This window comes from Microcaecilia unicolor, chromosome 2 (genome assembly GCF_901765095.1).
Source record: "Microcaecilia unicolor chromosome 2, aMicUni1.1, whole genome shotgun sequence".
Lineage (NCBI taxonomy): Eukaryota > Metazoa > Chordata > Amphibia > Gymnophiona > Siphonopidae > Microcaecilia > Microcaecilia unicolor.
In genome coordinates this window covers 98,324,620-98,344,647 of record NC_044032.1, presented here as the reverse complement: position 1 = coordinate 98,344,647, position 20,028 = coordinate 98,324,620, and positions in this window count along the sequence as shown.

The window sequence follows — 20,028 nt, the reverse complement described above, 5'->3', positions numbered from 1 at the left end:
AATTGACCCATGGTCCCCAAGTTTTAATGAAAGAGCTCAGGCTCTACACACTAATTCTGCCTTGTCATAGATTCTGTGACTGGTTGCATGAGGCCTGGCTATTGTGGGATGGGTCCCTCAGTGATTACCCCACCCTTAAGGGTGGCCTGGCATTTGAGTACCGGCACCTTTTTTGCTAGAAAAAATGCACTGGGAATAAGATCCTAACCTTGGACACCACCATCCTAATCTTGTACACTCCAAAGTTGGTGTGACAGGCATTATAGAGATAAGAAAGGAAATTGAAGTGTCCTGGTACAGCTCTTAGTCATCTCTTAGAGGAAAGCAAGCTCAGCCCAACTAGGGATATTGAACATGGAGCAATTGCTAATAGAGAGAATTGAGAAGGGCATTTCCAGAAAACTTTAAAATTCAAGGTAAAGGCAATATCTAGTTTTTACCAAAATAATTTTTAGGACCTGTCAACAAACATCAGAAGCTTAAGGATATGGGGTACAAGGCCATGAAACAGGAATATTATGCCCAACACTGCCCCATCATCATCATAAGCACTAGGGGATGGGTCAGAGATAAGATAATTCAACACTGAACCTAGAAAGGTCCCATAATGGAAGCACCAAAGATATTTAAATATTAATCAAGGGTGATTTAAGATGCAAAGATCTATATTGCAACTGGAAAGGAGAATTCCTGTTAAAAGAATATCTTCTATAGCACAGCATCATATTCTTGAAGAATAGATAGTCTGGCATTATCTCCATAGAATGGGTGCACTGATGTCAATGTGCAAAGGGGGAAGAAATGTCTTCATTCCATGACTGCACAGTGAAAGCTTGCAGGTACTGAGCATAAGCTTGGAATTCTGCACACATGTTGCACATTTGTGGTGGTCAGAAGGTCCAGACTGAAGGCTTTGCTGTTCACACACAAGGCCACTGTGCAGAGAGTATGCAGGGTATGGCAGAACTAATTGTGCAGAAGAAGCTATCAAAGTCCCATGCCTCTCTGTGCAAGGAAAGATTCAAATGAATTTACAAGTTCCAAATAGGTAAAACAAGAAGGAGTATCCTTCATAGAATGCTCCTCTGCATCCAGACATCACAGGCCTCTGTGCAAGTGGGAGTTGCTTGCCTCAGAAGGCACTCCAAGCTGAGTGAGAGGTAGCCTCATAACTCAGGTAATCTGGTTGTACTACCATCGCAGACATACTCAAAGGTGGTTTTGATGCCAATAAAGATAGTCAATCCTGTTATTTTACAAGCAATAGTCATGACGTGATCATGCAGAACATACCACTTTTGAAGTCATGACTAGGATCCCTACAGTCAAAGCATAATGGGTGAAAGTCCTCTGAATGGAAGGTTCATGAACTAAGAGGACACAGTCTAAAAGAGAACATTTCATTAACTGAAATTTTTAGTTGCTATGCTGTGAAAATCAATAACATCGAAAGACTTCTATAGTAAAACTAAAATAACAAAAAAAGAAATTTCTTCAAGAGAACTCCATTATGTGTCTATTTGCAAAGCAGAAGAAACAAAACTGAGGAACTTAGGAGACTGCTGTATATGCAAAGGGCCACACTTGATCAGAACTTTATTTATGACCTGAGCTCTGGAAAAGCAGTTCCAGATGATGTCACCCATTTCTGTGCCTAATTCAGTCGTGCTCGTCAACATGAAACTGAGTTGTTTAGCTGTGTGAATGTTTTTATCCAGGCAAAAGGGGAGGGTCTGGGGTGGATGGAGGACAGATTCCAAGAAATGGATAGTATCTAGCCCTTCTGTACATTCAGGTATGTCCAGAATTAGATTATTTCTTCTGCCATGATTATTCATGTCATCTAGATTTCATTGCAAGACACTGATTGGCTTTGCTTTCTCGCTGGTTGTTTGTGAGAGCCAATATTTGTTAAAATGTGATTTACTGCTCAATACCACTAATCAATCTAATTTTGAAGAGAGATCATCTCTTCTTGAATGTCTGTTGTTTGACTATTTTTTCTTACCACAGCCATAAAGGAGCATAACTCTTTTATCATCACATTTGAAATCCTTTCAATATTTTTCCCGATTGCCATTTTACTCAAAAGGCTCTTGTTTTGCATGTGTAACCCGGATCTCTCCCTTCAATTAGCATCCTGGGGCACCAACTAGCTCTTGGGGTTGGGCAACCCCCTGAACCAGGTCACACAACAAACAAGTTAGTCAATATCACACAGTCAGCTTTATCTTTCTTCACTCAAGCTTGGGTGCAGGCCAGGGCCAGACTTATTCCAGTAGGCTGTAGGGTATTAAGTCAGGAATTTTCACCAATCTGAGAGCCATACACCACTCTCATTCCAAAGATCATTCTTCATGCCAAGGATGTTATTTTTTTTTTACTGAACTCTGCAACAAGCTGCTCAAATCCTCTTGAAACCCAAATCAGTTTATATGTAATCCAACTATTTTTGTACAAACAATCACAAGCCAATTTAGGGAAAAGGTGTAAATCTTCTAGATTGGTAAACCCTACAGTATGTACATATTTACAGCTCCAAGCAAGCAGAAGTAGAGGCTGACCAAAAGACGAACCCATCACTGGAGATAGTGTGAAGAAATACTTTTATCAACAACAATAAAAGTATTTCTTCACACTATCTCCAGTGCTGGATTCGTCTTTTGGTCAGCCTCTACTCCTGCTTGCTTGGTTTTCCTGACGTAGAGGTTCTTCCCTGCTTTCATTTTGTTTTGTTTTTTTTGCATATTTACAGCTCCTCCAGCAGTGGTGTAGCAAGGGGGGCTGCCACCCGGGGCGGTTCGCCGTTGCACCCCCCCCCCTCCTGGGTACAGCACAATGACACCCCCCCCCCTCGGCGCATCGACACCCCCCTCCCGACCCAGTGCCTACCCTCCTCCGTGCAACCAGCTCCCTACCTTTAAAAAAAATATCGGAATCCGAGGCGAGGCGCAGCACCTCGAGCCTGCATGTGAAAGAAATGTAGACCGTCTCATTGGGCCTTCCCTCGCTCTGTCTGTCCCGCCCTTGTGGAAATAGGAAGTTGCGTCAGCGGAGGGTGAGTCAGGTAGAGCGAGGGAAGGCCCGATGAGACGGTCCACATTTCTTTTACATGCAGGCGCGAGGCGCTGCGCCTCGCCTCGGATTCCGATATTTTTTTAAAGGTAGGGAGCTGGTTGGACGGAGGAGGGTAGGCACTGGGTCAGGGGGGGTGTCATCGTGCTGCACCCGGGGGGGAGCTGGCAGGGAGCACCCCCCCTGAGCTGACACCCGGGGCGGCCGTCCCCCCCCCCCCCCCCCCCCCCCCCCCCCCGCTACGCCACTGTCCTCCAGTTCCTTCGCCCATCCCTTTGAGCAGAATAATCAAAGGCTGTGCTTGTAGCACTGTCTGCAACAAGCTGTTTCCCAAAAGGATAAGACCTCCTTGTCCGAACTTTCCCTCCAGAACTGCACTTCCTCGAGCTACAGTCTCTGATCCTGGACAGGCTTTTTCCTGCTCCTGCTCCCAGGCTCCCATCCAAAACACTCCTCACACTACAGTTATTGCTGTAGTTGGCAATAGCGTCCTCTTTTATCAAGCCTTAGCTTATTGGTCTTTACACCCCCTCTCCTCCAGCAGGTCCTGGCGGGGGTGAAGGCAACCAAAGACCTTTTGCACTCCTCAACAATAATATTTATAACCTCCCAAACTCCTCCCCAAATGCCATTCAACCACCAGGAACATTTTCCTCTGCACTTTTCCACCAAACACTCCATTAGGGCTGGACTTCTCATATCACCATTGCCCCCAGTGACTCCTGGAAAGGGCTACTACTGCTTAGTAATCCCCATTATAATGGGGGATTACACATGTTTTACACTGGAATTCATCACCAGTGGTGGATCATTTGTGCTCAACTTGCTAGCAACCATCTTCCAATGCACAGCAGACTAAGACTGGACTTTAACATAGTAACACTAGTAACATAGTAGATGACGGCAGAAAAAGACCTGCATGGTCCATCCAGTCTGCCCAACAAGATAAACTCATATGTGCTACTTTTTGTGTATACCTTACCTTGATTTGTATCTGCCATTTTCAGGGCACAGACCGTAGAAGTCTTGCCCAGCACTAGCCTCGCCTCCCAAACACCAGCCCCGCCTCCCTCCACCGGCTCTGCCACCCAATCTCGGCTAAGCTTCTGAGGATCCATTCCTTCTGAGCAGGATTCCTTTATGTCACGCATGTTTGAATTCTGTTACCGTTTTCCTCTCCACCACCTCCCATGGGAGGGCATTCCAAGTATCCACCACTCTCTCCGTGAAAAAATACTTCCTGACATTTTTCTTGAGTCTGCCCCCCTTCAATCTTATTTCATGTCCTCTAGTTCTACCACCTTCCCATCTCCGAAAAAGGTTCGTTTGCGGATTAATACCTTTCAAATATTTGAACGTCTGTATCATATCACCCCTGTTTCTCCTTTCCTCCAGGGTATACATGTTCAGGTCAGCAAGTCTCTCCTCATACATCTTGTAACGCAAATCCCATACCATTCTCGTAGCTTTTCTTTGCACCGCTTCAATTCTTTTTACATCCTTAGCAAGATACAGCCTCCAAAACTGAAACGACTTATACAGGGGCATTAAAACCTCTTTTCTTTTGCTGGTCACACCTCTCTCTATACAGCCTAGCAACCTTCTAGTTACGGCCACCGCCTTGTCACACTGTTTCGTCACCTTCAGATCCTCAGATACTATCACCCCAAGATCCCTCTCCCCGTCGGTACATATCAGACTCTCACCGCCTAACACATACATCTCCCGCAGATTTCTACTCCCTAAGTGCATCACTTTGCATTTCTTCGCACTGAATTTTATTTGCCAAACCTTAGACCATTCTTCTAGCTTCCGCAGATCCTTTTTCATGTTTTCCACTCCCTCCCGGGTGTCCACTCTGTTACAAATCTTAGTATCATCCACAAATAGGCAAACTTTACCTTCTAACCCTTCGGCAATATCACTCACAAATATATTGAACAGAATCGGCCCCAGCACCGATCCCTGAGGCACTCCAGTACTCACCTTTCCCTCATCTGAGCAAATTCCATTAACCACCACCGTCTGGCGTCTGTGCATCAACCAGTTCCTAATCCAGTTCACCACATCGGGTCCTATCTTCAGCCCGTCAAGTTTATTCATGAGCCTCCTGTGGGGAACCGTGTCAAAAGCTTTGCTGAAATCTAAGTAGATTACGTCTATAGCATGTCCCTGATTCAATTCTCCAGTCACCCAGTCAAAGAATTCAATGAGATTCATTTGGTATGATTTACCTTTGGTAAAACCATGTTGTCTTGGATCTTGCAACTTATTGTCTTCCAGGAAATTCACTATCCTTTCCTTCAGCATCGCTTCCATTACTTTTCCAATAACCGAAGTGAGGCTTACCGGCCTGTAGTTTCCAGCTTCTTCCCTATCACCACTTTTGTGAAGAGGGACCACATCCGCCATTCTCCAATCCCACGGAACCTCTCCCGTCTCCAAGGATTTATTAAACAAATCTTTAAGAGGACCCGCCAGAACCTCTCTGAGCTCCCTCAATATCCTGGGGTGGATCCCGTCCGGTCCCACGGCTTTGTCCACCTTTAGCTTTTCAAGTTGTTGAAAAGCTAAAGGTGGACACTCTCTTCCGTGAACGGTGCTATATCCACTCCATTCTCATTTGTACTTTTGCCAGTCAATCGCAGTCCTTCTCCAGGATTTTCTTCTGTGAAAACAGAACAAAAGTATCTATTTAGCAAATTTGCTTTTTCTTCATCATTATCTACATAGCAGTTCGCAGCATCTTTCAGTCTCACAATTCCCTTTTTAGCCTTCCTCCTTTCAGTAATATACCTGAAGACATTTTTGTCACCTCTCCTTACATTTCTAGCCATTTTTTCTTCCACTTGCGCTTTCTCCAGATGTATCTCTCTCTTGGCTTCTTTCAGTTTCATCCAGTATTCCTCTCCATGTTCCTCTTCTTGAGTTTTTCTGTATTTCAGGAACGCCAACTCTTTGGCCTTTATTTTCTTGGCCACTTGCTTAATAAAGTATAAAGTAGTGGGAAGGTATTTTCAATAGTTTCTCCAGGAGCTCTTTTCTCATGCTACCATTTTTTGACTAATCAAAAAGCACCAAAAAACTTTTTTCTTGAAGGGAGCTCACAAAATAATTAATCAAAATATGCTCAGCTTCAATCCTATTTTCAACATATATTTTTATCGTAGCTCACTGAGTTCAAAATCACAGTGTTATCTTATAAATATTTTTATACATCTATAAAGGATCTCTCAGATCAGCGCACCTTCCCCTAATAAGGCTAAATGAGCCTAGCATATGTCTAAGAGGGGCGTAGCGCACTCGTCATTGATCCTTAAGTGTTCTTCATAACTTTTTACATATTTTTTAAAAAAACTTTTTATCTCTATTGTTTTCAATTATTACATCCAATATATTCATTGGGTTAAATAACATTTGCAAGTACTTAACTTATCCGTTTTTCTTATATTCGATATTCAATTATTTTTAACTTTCAAAGGCTGGAGACCAGATGTCACACCGACACAGATCCATGTTTCGCGTTATAAAATGCTGTTTCAAGGTAGTCTCCCCGCTCTTGTCAAATAGTCTCCATCTAAGACTATTTGACAAGAGCAGGGAGACTACCTTGAAACAGCATTTTATAACGCGAAACATGGATCTGTGTCGGTGTGACATCTGGTCTCCAGCCTTTGAAAGTTAAAAATAATTGAATATCGAATATAAGAAAAACGGATAAGTTAAGTACTTGCAAATGTTATTTAACCCAATGAATATATTGGATGTAATAATTGAAAACAATAGAGATAAAAAGTTTTTTAAAAAAATATGTAAAAAGTTATGAAGAACACTTAAGGATCAATGACGAGTGCGCTACGCCCCTCTTAGACATATGCTAGGCTCATTTAGCCTTATTAGGGGAAGGTGCGCTGATCTGAGAGATCCTTTATAGATGTATAAAATATTTATAAGATAACACTGTGATTTTGAACTCAGTGAGCTACGATAAAAATATATGTTGAAAATAGGATTGAAGCTGAGCATATTTTGATTAACCATTTTTTGACTAGCATGTTTATGTTTATATTTATTTTTATCACTTACTATATCACCTTATCTTACAAAAGACCAAAGTGGTTTATAGACCATTGTAGAGCAAAGAAGACACAAGCATATAACAACAGTGAAGAGAATGAACAGCATTACCTCAGACACTCTCATTCTACAGATCCATCCCGCAAGGTACCAAAAGCTTTCTCAAAGAAGTAGGTCTTCAAATCAGATCTGAAACACTGGTAAGAAGCCTCCTCTTTAAAACAAGAGGCAGAGCATTCCATAATTTAGGAGCCATGAAGAAAAACATCAACCTGACAATTTTTTAAACCATTTAACGGCCAGAAATGGCTCCTGGCTGGTTAAATGGCACATACCATGCTATTCGGCAATATTCAGCAGGAGATAGTCAGCTATCATCCGCTGAATATTGCTGGTTAGTGCTTAGCAGATAGCCGATTATATCAAGCGATACAACTGGCTATCCACCAATATTTAGTGCATCGCCGGCTAAGTTTGGCAGCCAAATAAGGCTGCCAAAATAGCTGGAATACCTTTGGCCATTTTAAACTTAACTGGCCAGCGCTGAATATCGACTTGACTGGTTATTTATTCATTTATTTATTGCATTTGTATCCCACATTTTACCACTGTATGGCAAGTTCAATGTGGCTTACATATTTCTAAAAAGGCGGTTACAAAATTTAGATTTGTAGAAGTCTAGTACATAATACAGAAGTATAATAAATGCTTAGGTTGATATATTAGCATATTGTGAGAGAGGTTAATATTATTGTTTTCCATTTCTGAACTTTTCGTGATGTATGGTGGTGTGGGATTAGGCAGATCCAGGGAGGAAAGACTTCTTGAAAAGATGTGTTTTCAGATTTTTTTCTGAATTGTAGGTAGTTTTCTGTGAGTTTCAGGTCTTTGGGTAGTGAGTTCCAAAGATTTGTGCCTATAAAGGAGAGGCTGGTGGCATGTGAAGATTTGTATTTTATACCTTTGCAATTGGGGTAGTGAGGGGTTATGTAGGTTCTTGCTGTTCTTGTCACGTTTCTTAATGGTAGATCGATAAGTTCCGTCATGTAATCTGGTGTGAGTCTGTAGATGATTCTGTGGACTATTGTGCATATTTTGAATTTTATATGAGCGTTAATAGGAAGCCAATGTAAGCTTCTTAGGAGGGGTTTCACGCTTTTGAAGCTTGTTTTCCAAAGATGAGTCTGGCAGCCTTGTTTTGTGCTGTCTGTAGTTTTCTTATGATTTGATCTTTGCAGCCTACGTAAATACTATTGCAGTAGTCTACATGGGTTAGCACCATGGTTTGGATCATGTTGCGGAATGAATCCCTGGGAAAGTAAGGTTTTATACGTTTGAACTTCCACATAGTGTGGAACATTTTCTTGGTCATGTTCTTAGCTTGGCTTTCTAGTGTTAGGTTGTGGTCAATTGTTATGCCTAAGATTTTCAAGTGGTCAGAGATTGCCGAGGGAGGAACATTATTGTATTGGGATGAGAGAATGAGACATTGGGTTTTATCTCTATTGAGTTTTAACTTGAATGCAGATGCCCAGGATTCCATGATATTCATGCTGTTTATTATTTCCTTAGTGATTTCTGTGGGGTTCTGTTTGAAGGGAATATAGATGGTGACGTCATCTATGTAGAGAAATGAATTGAGACCTTGTTTGGATAGAGATTTAGCCAGTGGTATCATTAGGTCGAATAATATAGGCGAGAGCGGTGATCCTTGTAGTACTCCACATTCTGCTTTCCAAGGTGGAGATATATCCAAGTTTGATTTGACTTGGTATGTTCTGAATGTCAGAAATCCCTTGATCCAGGAGAATACTTTTCCTCTAATTCCTATCTTGTTGAAGATTCTCAGTAGTATGTGGTGGTCAACCATATATGCCAAACGCCAAGCACAGCAATACTTGAAAATGTACAGGTCCATACATGAAATCTTCTAATAAATTTAAACCGGCCAAAATACACCTGGATATTCAATGCCAGTCATCAGACTACTTCCCACAGTCTGAATATCGACACCCAAATGCCTAGTGGACTCATAGTGGGGAGATGAAGGGGAAGGAAGAACCAACAAATGGGAATCCATGGACCACAAAAATCGAGAAGGAATATAGGGGACTAAAGGCAGACAAATAAGCCGGATTCCCCAGATACAATCCTTTATGTACTAAAGAAAGAACTTTAAAAGAAATGAGAAAGCAAAGTGAAAAACCAGTGAAGTTTCAGCAACAGCTGAGATGCATGAATAAATTTGCCAGTTTTGTCTAACAAATACAGAGCTGTATTATGCAACGTTTCGAGCTATTTCAACTGGGGCTGTGTTATTCTTGAATAAGCTATATTGCAATAGTCCAGACGTGAAATGAGAAAAGCGTGTACCAGGAAATGCAAGTAAACATCATCCAAGAGCTTCCAAAGAGGATGTAAGTGACACAATGCTAAAAAGCTGGTATGCAATATTTTTGAAACCTGGGCCTGAAAAGATAAAACAGAGTCTATTATCACACCCAGGCAATGAAAAGTGTCCACCACTTTTGCCGGAGCACCAGAAAGGGTAAGACCTATGGATGGACACAATGAGTGTCATGCCTCGGGGTTGGTGAGTTCTTGGGCCACAGTCAGGTTTGCACTGCCCACACAACATGGAGGTCAGGCAGGCCCCAAACGATAGCAGGCGAGTCACACCCTGGCTAGGGTAGACTAGAACTGAGGACTGGGGTATAGTGGAGCTGGAGACTGAAGGGAGTTGGAAGTAAAGATTGGAGATGTACTGGAGCTGGAGACCGGAGCTGGACAGGCGGCAAGGCAAAGAAAAGACAGAGAGCAGGATTGAAGTCTAGGTAGAAGGCAGTGATGCAACTCTCTACTAGCCAATGTTAGATGACCTATTGAAAAGGAAAAGAGAAAGTGTCTTCAGCGTCCTATAATGGTCCCAACCCTCAACATCATCAAAGGACGATCCCGGGTATTGCTGCCCCTGGCTCTCTAAGCGGAGTCCCCACATGAGTGCACACCTCTATGAGCATCAGGGTCGGCTGGAGAGAGAGATGCTCAAGATGCAGAAGGTCCAGGACTGCAGGAAGCAGAAGTGTCGGGGAACGCAGAGCTGGGAGGGTGGCTGGAGGCCGTTGGCGGGACGCTATGCTGGGGGTGCAGCTGGAGGCCACGGTGCCTGCCCTTGGCCTGAGGTGAGCCAGAATATAGAAGGGCACGACCATGATGGTGACAATGAGCCTTTCATCACCCAACACACAAGAATCTTAGATTCGTTCAGGATTAATCTGCTTCCTGAAAGTCATATCCATTATAGCATCCAAATATGCTTGCAAGGTTTGAATATCAGGTATATTAGGATTTACAGGGAACAACAACAGAATGTGATTGGCATTAAAGTGAGTGGAAACACGACACCACATGTTTGCTGCACTAAGGACACCAAAGGACTAAGGTAGATGTTAAAAGGCAAGGAGCAATATCTCTGCTATTTCCATGTAAACCAAACCCATGAGTAATTGTGTGACCTATGGATTAGACTTCATGAAATTGTACCCTATCTGAGCTGGTCTCTGAAATGTGAATATCTGATGTTTCTACTTTGAAGGGGATCCAAATTTAGAAACAGCCACTTCTATCCAGCTAGAAAGTGATTTAGTTGATTGTCTCAGAGGCAGTTTCCTCCTAGAGGTCACAATTGACTGTAACCAAATTTTGGCCAGCATTCCAAATTCCTGAAATTCACATTTACATGAAAGTACCACAATCACATTTTCAAGAATAGGCAAGCAGGCAATATTAGCAAACATATTACGTGTTCCACTGTAATTTGAAAGGCCTGTACAATGCCATGCAAGGTGAGGATGAGATGTTGTTTTTCTGTCTTCTCTAATGTCTGGAATTAAATGGTCTTTGATGGCTCCTTTGAGTATAGATTTAGTCAGGTTTAAAACAGTATCATCTGTCTCACTTAATCTAATTTGTTCTTCCTCTCCAATATACTTTGTTTTTATACTGCACCTGCTGTGATTAATTACCTATGTAATGACTTCTGTCATCCTGTGGTCTGAATGTTGGATGTGAGCTCCTTTCTCAGGTTTCTAGCTGAGCTACTTGATTTTATGGTTAACCATTTTTATTTGTTTTCTAAACTTCGCGCCTTCTGGCTCGCTGCACCCTACGCCTGGAATAAACTTCCTGAGCCCCTACGTCTTGCCCCATCTTTGGCCACCTTTAAATCTAGACTGAAAGCCCACCTCTTTAATATTGCTTTTGACTCGTAACCACTTGTAACCATTCGCCTCCACCTACCCTCCTCTCTTCCTTCCCGTTCACATTAATTGATTTGATTTGCTTACTTTATTTTTTTTTTTTGTCTATTAGATTGTAAGCTCTTTGAGCAGGGACTGTCTTTCTTCTATGTTTGTGCAGCGCTGCGTACGCCTTGTAGCGCTATAGAAATGCTCAATAGTAGTAGTAGTAGTAGTAAAAACTCAAAGGTTCAATGTTGGATAGAACAAGAAGCCATCATAATGGAGAATACCTGTGATGAGTTGCACCAAGGTGTGCAGTTGTACATCAATGAATTTTGGTGTGTGAACATAATTTGCAAACTGGTACACAACACTCAAGGACCCTTTTACTAAGCAGCAGCAAAAAGTGGCCTGCGGTAGTGCAAGTGCATTATTTTGGGCGCATGCCAGGCCAGTTTTTACCACGTCCTAGAAAAAGGCCCTTTTTTAAGGGGCCGGAAAATGGACATGCGGCAAAATAAAAACTAGCACACATCCATTTTCAGCCTGAGATCTTACCACCACCCCGCACTTTATTAATCAGACCCGACGCAGTCTGTGTTTCTGCAAAACCGCCTGTGTCAGGGGTCTAGACAAATGAACACAAAAAATTAGCACAAACTTATAGGAAATTTTGGATTATAACCATAAAATGAACAATATTAAATATAAGTTAACTAGTAAAAAAGGCCCATTTCTCACACAAATGAAACGGGCGCTAGCAAGGTTTTCCTCGGAGTGTGTATGTTTGAGAGAGAGTGTGTGTGTGTGTGAGAGAGAAAGTGTGTGTGTGAGAGAGAGATTGAGTGAGAGAGAGAGAGAGAGAGACAGGGTGTGTGTGTGTTTGTGTGGGAGAGACAGAGTGTATGTGTGTGTGACAATGAGAGACTGTGTGTGTGTGAGAGAGAGCGTGTGTGTGTGATAGAGAGATAGAGTGTGATAGAGAGAGTGTGTATGTGAGAGACAGAGAGTGAGTGTGTGTGATAGAGTGTGTGTGAGAGAGTAAGTGTGTGTTATAGATAGAGAAAGAGAGTGTGTGTAGAGTGACACACAGAGTGTGAGAGAGACAGAGTGTGTATGTGAGAGAGAGAGTGTGTGTTTGATAGAGAAAGTTTGTGTGAGAGATAGAGTGTGTGTATGAGAGAGAGAATGGGTGAGAGAGTAAGAACATAAGTACATATAAAAGTACATAAGTAATGCCATGACAGCGGCCAATCCAGGCCAAGGGCACCTAGCGAGCTTCCCAAACGTACAAACATTCTATACATTCGATTCCTGGCACAGGCTGCTCCTTGTGACTCTGGGCAAGTCACTTAACCCTCCATTGCCTGCCGCATTGAGCCTGCCATGAGTGGGAAAAAGCGCGGGGTACAAATGTAACAAAAATAAATAAATAAATAATAAAATACATGTTGTTCCTGGAATTGTGGATTTTTCCCAAGTCCATTTAGTAGTGGTTTATGAACTTGTTCTTTAGGAAACGGTCTAACCCCTTTTTAAACTCTACTACTACTACTTGACATTTCTAAAGTGCTACTAGGGTTACGCAGCGATGTACAATTTAACATAGAAGGACAATAAACTCTGCTAAGCTAACTGCCTTCACCACGTTCTCCAGCAACAAATTCCAGAGTTTAATTATGCATTGGGTGAAGAAAACTTTTCTCTGATTTGTTTTAAATTTACTACACTGTAGTTTCATCGCATGCCCCCTAGTCCTACTATTTTTGGAAAGCATGAACAGAAGCTTCACATCCACCTGTTCCACTCCACTCATTATTTTATATACCTCTATCATGTCTCCCCTCAGCCGACTCTTCTCCAAGCTGAAAAGCCCTAGCCTCCTTAGTCTTTCTTCATAGGGAAGTCGTCCCATCCCCGCTATCATTTTAGTCGCCCTTCGCTGCACCTTTTCCAATTCTACTATATCTTTCTTGAGATGCGGCAACCAGAATTGAACACAATACTCATGGTGCGGTCGCACCATGGAGCGATACAACGGCATTATAACATCCTCACACCTGTTTTCCATACCTTTCCTAATAATACCCAACATTCTATTCGCTTTCCTAGCCACAGCAGCACACTGAGCAGAAGGTTTCAGTGTATTATCGACAACGACACCCAGATCCCTTTCTTGGTCTGTAACTCGTAACGTGGAACCTTGCATGACGTAGCTATAATTTGGGTTCTTTTTTCCCACATGCATTACCTTGCACTTGCTCACATTAAACATCATCTGTCATTTAGCCACCCAGTCTCTCAGTCTCGTAAGGTCCTTCTGTAAGTTTTCACAATCCTGTCACAAGTTAACGACTTTGAATGACTTTGTGTCATCAGGAAATTTAATTACCTCGCTAGTTGCTCCCATCTCTAAATCATTTATAAATATATTAAAAAGCAGCGGTCCTAGCACAGACCTCTGAGAAACCCCACTAACTATCCTTCTCCATTGTGTGTGAGAGAGAGAGTGCATGTGTGTGTGTGTGTGTGAGAGAGAGAGAGACAGAGAGAGCTCCCTATTTTTCAGTTGATAGAGTACTATCTGAGAAACTATATCAGAACATGACTGCAGCCTGTCGGCATCTGTTCAATAGTCTTGTAAACCCTGCCAGCTGTATCGGGATGTCAGCGGCGAGTTGTCTTGCGAGATCAGCGCTTGCCCAATGTATTTTGAGCAGCACATTATTCGGAACGTCAACGGATAGTGGTGGCGCGAGTTGATGCCTCGCAGCCATTCTCATTTTGACTTAGCGCTCATTATCACGTACAGGCTCCGAGTTCCATGACCCCCTCCTTCCCTCCCTCCCTCTCCTCCCCTCACCTCCAAGTTCCAGGCCCCCTTCCGACCAAATTCCATGCCCCCTCCCTCTCTCCCTCTCCTCCGAGTTCTATGCCCCCCTTCCCTCTGAGTTTCATGCCCCCCTGTCTTCAGAGTTCCAGACCCCCGCACCTCCCTCCCTCCCTCCCTCTCTCTCTCAGTGGCAGTCCGACCTGCATTGGCTGCCCTCTTCTTGAAGTCCTGCGCCTGCCCCTCGCCTTCCTGCGTGCTGGCTGTAATTTAAAAGTTGTTATCTCATGGTCCAGCAGCAGCAGTGTAAGTCAAGTAGGCACGGTGCTTCAGCCTACCTTCCCTTCTGTCTCAGCTGTGCCTCTGGTTCCACCCTCATTTTCTGTTTCCGGAAGGGCAGGACAAGAGGCCGAGCTGAGACAGAAGGGAAGGCAGACTGAAGCGCCGTGCCTGCTCTACTTTCACTGCTGCCTGCGTACACTGAGGTAAGAACTTTAAATTACTGCCGGCACGCAGGAAGGCGAGGGGCAGGCGCAGGACTGCAAGAAGAGGGCGGCCAACACAGGTTGGGCTGGCACTCGGAGGAGAGGGGGGGCCTGGAATTCGGAGGATGGAGGGGGGGCGATTCTCCGTCGATTGAATCCTCACCTCTAACGTTCTTTTGGTGGCTGGTGCTGGTTTCCCTTTCCTCTCATTGATCCGCCCTCTGACGTCATCACGTTCCGATGCAAGGGCAAACCAATGGGAATTGTGTTACGAACCCAGGCATCCAGTCGTAGAATGTTGGAGGTGCAAATTATTATATAGGATATAAACAAGTATAAAAATAGATATAAAATAAACATATAAATCTATGGTTGTAATCCAAATTTTCCTGCAAGTTTGTGCTTATTTTTTGTGTTCATTTGTCTAGACCCCTGATGCAGGCGGACCATGTCAGGTCTGATTAATAAAGTACAGTTGTGACTCCCTTGTTCATGAATGCTCCTTGTGCTTTTTTGGGTATTTGCTTTTACTTGTGTGTTTTTGGATTCTCTCTCCTTTATGCTCTGCACAATATTGAGCAACAGATAACAAAGAGCCAGGGCTGACTGGGTAAAGTGGCTGCATTGGCACCCCACAAGGAGCCAGACAGTGTGGACAACAGATTATTATAGTTTTTCAGTTTAACCGTAGTCGTTAAAAGATGTTCACAGTACATCAATGTATGGTCCAGGGTAACACCCAGATAAATTGGGAAGTGCTCATGCTTTAGTTCCTGTCCAAGGTCTGGCAATTCCTTTTATTGCTCCTGTATTGTGAAAGTGACACTCAGTTTGAAGTGCATATCTTATTTTATTTATTAGGATTTATTTACTGCCTTTTCAAAAGAATTCACTCAAGTCAGTGTGAAAGCCAAACATTCTTTTAGCTGGACTAAAAAGGGCAATATTCAGACAGGTACATATATTTGGGCAAGTTATTATTTAACTAGGTAATGACTTTGAAAACTGTCCAGCTGATATTCAGCCCATGATGGTCAACGATTTTTTTTTATACGTTGGCTGCCACGAGCAGAATTAGCCCCAGATATTCAGTGTCAGGACATATCCAGGCAGTAACACTGAATATCCAAGGCAAATGAAGCATGCCGGAGCATTTGCGGGTTCTGGCCAATATTCAGCCAAGGGCCCACATAAGACAGTTAGGAAAGGGATGGAAAATAACATGAAGAATATTATAATGCCTCTGTATCGCTCCATGGTGCAACCTCACCTTGAATATTGTGTGCAATTCTGGTTGTCATATTTCAAAAAAGATATAGCAAAATTAGAAAAGATTCAAAGAAGGGCGAACAAAATGATAAAGAGGATGGAACTCCACTCAAATGAGGAAAGGCTAAAGAGGTTAGGGCTCTTCAGATTGGAAAAGAGATGGTTGAGGGGGGGATATGATAGAGGTCTACAAAACGCTGAGTGATGTGGAACGGGTAAAAGTGAATCAATTTTTTGCTCTTTCAAAAAGTGCAAAGACTAGGGGACATTCAATGAAGTTACATGGAACCACTTTTAAAACAAACGTGGAGGAAATCGCTGGAACTCGCTGCCAGAGGATGGAGTTACAGCGGCTAGCGTATATGGGTTTAAAAAAGGTTTGCCAAGTTCCTGAAAGAAAAGACCATAGTCTGCTATTTAGGTAGACATGGGAGAAGTCACTGCTTGCCCTGGGATCGATAGCATGGGATGTTGCTACTATTTGGTTTTCTGCAAGGTATTTGTGATCTGGATTGACCATTTTTGGAAGCAGGATACAGGGCTAAATGGACCATTGGACTTACTCAATATGGCTATTCTTATGTTCTTAAGTTATGTGGACCCCAGCTGAATATTGGCCAGAGCCCACATAAAATAAAAAAGTGCCCTTCGCTCCTCTGATCTCATCCACTGCTCTGATCCCAGTCACCCTGCAAAAGGCCCAGACCCCCTTTCCACCCCCCCCCCCACAGGTTCAGACCCCATCCCACATCCCCCAATGAGGCTAGACTCCCCCTTTCTAACAAGGCTAAATCCTCCACCCACCTCACTGACAAGACTAGACCCCCCCCCAATGCCCCAGTCAGAATAGCCCCCCCCCCCCCCGAGCCTACCTAAATATCCTGGTGGTCCAGCAGTGCAATAGGGCAGGAACCCCCCCCCCCCCCCCCCCCCCCACTTGCTCCTGCCTTCAGCAACTGCCTTGATAAAATGGCTGCTGCAACCTCTTGTAATAGCCTCACAGTACCACCAGGGAGCTCAGATCAGGGTTAGCCCATTTTGGGGGAAAGGCTTTGCATCAAGGTAGGCCAGATCATGGAGGGCCTGGCCTGGAAGTCAAGGCTGGTAGAATCAGGACACAGCTTGGCGGCCTGATGCTCTCAGGTGGCAAACACCAGGGTTATTTTACCATAATTTTAGGGCCAAAATGTGACTTGTGGTGTGCACTTGGTGCTCACTGCAAGGCGTATTATAGAATTTACATAGTAATGAGTTGCTTTACATGAGATGCATGTTTTGCATCTCATTACTATGGAATCCATAAGGACTTAAATACCGCCATGTTGGTGCCCTTTAAGTCACATTAAGGGGTAAAAAATACGACTTAAATCCTTAATGCACTTGATAATTTCCCCTAAATGCTGCTATTTACATGTACAATTGCCACACAACCTTTTAAAATGGCCTCCTTAGAATGCAATGTTGAAAATATCAAGGTGTATAATACCTAAAATACAATTCAGTTTGAAAATACATTTTAAAAAGGGTAAATGGGGACTCAGCAGGAGAAAAATACTTATGCATCTAATCAGGTATACTTGAAAGGTCATTGACTAATCAGGAAATTATTTATAGATTTGTGTAAGATGCTACATTAACCTGAGAAAGAAGCTTTATAAAAAAAATTTGAATATCATGCCATGACAAAGAGTGAGGAACATTGAAACACACATATATAGAAAAGTGGTAGATAAAGGCATACAGCTTATGCAGTCTGCGCATCCGTGAAATACAATATGTGTAAAATAGAAAAAATGATGGCATTCATAAAATGTTAATTTAAATCTTTTCTATTCTTTGGTGGAGATTGCAATAGAATACAGAAAAATTCCAGTTCTGAAGTGTTTTGCCCATACTGGGGGTAATTTTTGAAAAGAAGGCTGAGTATTAGAAAAAGTGATTAATTGGGGGGCCCTTATGCTAAATTGCAGCAAAAAGTGGCCTTAGCGTGACACAGTGGTAAAATGGAGCCCTCAGGTAAGGGAGTAGAAGTAGGGGCAATCATAAGAAATTTATTGCTAGGAAAAAGAATTTTAAAAATTGCTGTTTCCTGTTCTGTAGTAATCTTGTGTAATCCACTGTTAGGTTGGGGATTACTGAGAGAGTTAATCCCTGTGGAGAGTCACTGGGGGGAGTGACTGGGAGATCCCTGGGTTGGAGGAAACCCAGCCCAAGGGGAGTAGTTTTGAAATAAAATGCAGAGAAATAGTGTCCTGGGACTGGAGAGTAACAAAAAAAACAAAAAGGCACACAACTGCTTACAAAACAGTAGATGAAAAACAACAAAGCAGTGGAATCAAATGTATTTATTGGAACAATACCCGACGTGGCCACGTTTCGCCCTCAGGCTGCGTCAGGGGTATAAACTATCAAAAGTGTATGTAAATATATCATACATGCTAATACATATCAGTTCAGTTGGAAGTAGCAGATAAATGGAACTAGATTTTGGAACTACTAGTGTGTATGATATATTTACATACACTTTTGATAGTTTATACCCCTGACGCAGCCTGAGGGCGAAACGTGGCCACGTCGGGTATTGTTCCAATAAATACATTTGATTCCACTGCTTTGTTGTTTTTCATCTACTGGGACTGGAGAGTGACAGAGGGAGGAGACTGGAAAGAGATGAAGGTGGTAGTTAGCCCTTTAGGAGGGTCTTTGGCTGGCTGATGGTCCCCTGCCACTGACCTGGAGGAGTAAAGAGGAATCTCAAATAGGATAAGTAAAACAATTTGGCTGTAAAGGGGAGCTGTGGCTCAGCAAAGCAACAACTGTGAACAAGGAGAACTACAGGTGGGCAGAGGAGAGACCCAGCCTAGGATCACGGGATTGGAACCAGGGAGTGCCCATCCCAAGACCAGGGTAGATCCAAAGTAAAGGTCACCCTGGAGGGAGGTCAGGCCACGGGGTCTGGACCTGTGAATCTGAGAGGAGAACAGCCTTTGGGACACTATTCTGTGGGATAGGCATGGACAGGAGTCTGTATAAAATGTATATAGTCCTGCTGAAAAATACCTGTAAATATATTCAAGGAAGAATACAGGAGTTCTGTGGAACACCAGAAGGATTGGGGTTTCAAAAGATTTGCATTCAGTGTTGGAGAGTTGAAATGGATTGATGTTCCTGCTGTTACAGAGTTGAAGAATAAACAGTTTGAGATTGCATAAGCTTCCGACTCCAGTGTGTTCATTGGACTTCAGAGAATATAAGTGTCTACCAAACCTGCCAATTTTAGTCAGTCTTATTCCCTACAATTTTATTTGGGTTTTGCATTTTGGGGGGGGAGTTCATGGGGGGAGAAATGAGTAATCTCACCCAATAACACTTCTTTCCCCAAGTACTTCACCAAGCAAGTAAGAGACCGACAGAGACTGCCCTTGGGAGGCTCCAACTGAGATGTTGCACTTGCTACATCTGTGAAAAATCCATATCTTAAAGTCATAGAATGTCTCTTCTTTTTGTCTAAGGAAAAGTTTCAGTAAACAGTCTCTATCTAGTGGAGGAGTGGCCTAGTGGTTAGGGTGGTGGACTTTGGTCCTGGGGAATTGAGGAAGTGAGTTTGATTCCCACTTCAGGCACAGGCAGCTCCTTGTGACTCTGGGCAAGTCACTTAACCCTCCATTGCCCCATGTAAGCCTCATTGAGCCTGCCATGAGTGGGAAAGCGTGGGGTACAAATGTAACAAAAAAAAAACAACTTAACATAGCAGTAGGAGTAGCTTGAAATTCTATAGAAGCTTCCAGTAAAGAAGTGAGACCAAGATCTTTATCCCCATGGATTCTATAAGGTTGGACACCCAACTTTACGCTTGGAACATAAAGTTGCACATGCAATTTATAGAATGAGATTGGTTTATTTATTTATTTAGATTTTGCTCACACCTTTTTCAGTAGTAGCTCAAGGTGAGTTACATTCAGGTATACTGGATATTTCTGTGTACCAGGAGGTCTCACAATCTAAGTTTGCACCTGAGGCAATAGAGGGTTAAGTGACTTGCCCAAGATCA